The following is a 2,500-nucleotide window of genomic DNA, read 5'->3' on the forward strand; positions in this document are numbered from 1 at the left end:
CAGCAGGGGCTGTCGCCTGCCGCGGCCAGCGACGTCGGGCTGGCCCCTGCAGCGCCTAGCCTCTCCCACGCGGGGGGCAGGCCAGAACGCGGGGGGCCAGGGCCCGAAGGCAGCCCCCCCGCGGGCGAGAGAGCAAGCCAGCAGGGGCTGTCGCCTGCCGCGGCCAGCGACGTCGGGCTGGCCCCTGCAGCGCCTAGCCTCTCCCCCGCAGGGGGCAGGCCAGAACGCGGGGGGCCAGGGCCCGAAGGCAGCCCCCCCGCGGGCGAGAGAGCAAGCCAGCAGGGGCTGTCCGCGCGTCGCGCGGCGCGGCATGGCTGCGGGGGCCGCGCGCGCGCGCCCAAGCGCCCAAGGGCCCCCAAGGGCCCCAGGCCCTCAGGCCCCAGCGCCCCAGCGCCCAGCGCGGGCGGGCGCGCGCGCGCGTGTGGTCTTTGAGGGGCGCCGGCCTGGTGGCTCCCTAAAGAGCAATAAGTGTCATTGCAGCTCTGGCAGGGGGAGACACTACTAGGTCCCAGCTGTCACCCCCCCTCTAAAAAATTCATTTCTTGGTATTTTGAGCTGAAATTTTGCAGAGAGGTTGGCAAAAATCCAATCCACCTTCATTAATTTTCCCAGAATTTTTCGAGGTCGGGAAGTATTTGTTTTAATTTTCCTACCATTAGAAATCGAGTAAATCCGCAAAACTAGGAACCGGCCCGGAATGACCCCAAATTCAGTGGGCAGCCTCATAAAAATATGGCTGATTTTACTGGATTGGTTTCATGTGGAAAGCACGACGTTTTCTTGTAGGAATGCGGGAACCCCGGCAGCTCGCCTGCCGCGGCCAGCGACGTCGGGGACGCTGGCCTGCGCTGTCGAGCCCGCGAGGGCTGTCTCCGCGGCAGGCCCCCCCTGAACGGGGCACGACAGGCCACCGCGCTGGCTCGTCCAGCGTCGACAGTCCCTCGTCCAGGTTTCAGATCGCGCCAAGTCGAACCCATGACCTGCTCAAGCCATCGTGCGCTGCCGAATTCGCATCTGCGTGTAGGCTGCCATTCCACGCGGCAGCCCCTGTTTTCGTCAGCGTGCCCCCCTGACGAATTTTCCTGCCTGGCCCAGTCCAGCGTCCAGCCCCTGTTCGTCGAAAAATCTGCGCTGCTGATTTTCCACGACGAGCCTACTTTCGTCAGCGTGCCCCCCTGACGAATTTTCCTGCCTGGCCCGGCCAGTCCAGCCCCTGTTCGTCGAAAAATCTGCGCTGCCGATTTTCCACGCGGCAGCCCCTGTTTTCGTCAGCGTGCCCCCCTGACGAATTTTCCTGCCTGGCCCGGCCAGTCCAGCCCCTGTTCGTCGAAAAATCTGCGCTGCCGATTTTCCACGCGGCAGCCCCTCTTTTCGTCAGCGTGCCCCCCTGACGAATTTTCCTGCCTGGCCCGGCCGGTCCAGCATCCAGCCCCTGTTCGTCGAAAAATCTGCGCTGCCGATTTTCCACGCGGCAGCCCCTCTTTTCGTCAGCGTGCCCCCCTGACGAATTTTCCTGCCTGGCCCGGCCGGTCCAGCATCCAGCCCCTGTTCGTCGAAAAATCTGCGCTGCCGATTTTCCACGCGGCAGCCCCTGTTTTCCTCAGCGTGCCCCCCTGACGAATGTTCGTCGAAAAATCTGCGCTGCCGATTTTCCACGCGGCAGCCCCTGTTTTCCTCAGCGTGCCCCCCTGACGAATGTTCGTCGAAAAATCTGCGCTGCCGATTTTCCACGCGGCAGCCCCTCTTTTCGTCAGCGTGCCCCCCTGACGAATTTTCCTGCCTGGCCCGGCCGGTCCAGCATCCAGCCCCTGTTCGTCGAAAAATCTGCGCTGCCGATTTTCCACGCGGCAGCCCCTCTTTTCGTCAGCGTGCCCCCCTGACGAATGTTCGTCGAAAAATCTGCGCTGCCGATTTTCCACGCGGCAGCCCCTCTTTTCGTCAGCGTGCCCCCCTGACGAATTTTCCTGCCTGGCCCGGCCGGTCCAGCATCCAGCCCCTGTTCGTCGAAAAATCTGCGCTGCCGATTTTCACCGACGAGCCTACTTTCGTCAGCGTGTCCCCTTGACGAATTTCCCTGCCTGGCCTGGACAGTCCATCTTCCAGCCCATGTTCATCGAAAAATCTGCGCTGCCGATTTCCCCGACGAACCTGCAGCTGCACAAATCTGCGCTGCCGATTTCCCCCCCTGTCGGCATGGCTGCCGCTGCCCCGATGTCCAGACCAACAGTCTTTTTTGTCGACTTTGCCGATTTTGTCCGCGCTGCCGATTCCAACACTACCCCCTGCATCCAAACCAGCATTGTTTCGTCAGCTCTTCCCCTGACGATTTTAGCCCTGTAACAAACAGTAGGCCTCCAATCCCGCCAACGGGAGCCAAGTTGATAGGGAAGAGAATTGAATGACGCGCCTGGTCCTCGCACCCCGCCACCCGAGGGGCCTTTTTCCCGGCAGCCTCTGAAAAACTCTAGCTTTCACGGTCCTCGCCGCCCCTCACCACCAT

The sequence above is a fragment of the Populus nigra genome, chromosome 2 (assembly GCF_951802175.1).
Source record: "Populus nigra chromosome 2, ddPopNigr1.1, whole genome shotgun sequence".
NCBI classification, from domain to species: domain Eukaryota; kingdom Viridiplantae; phylum Streptophyta; class Magnoliopsida; order Malpighiales; family Salicaceae; genus Populus; species Populus nigra.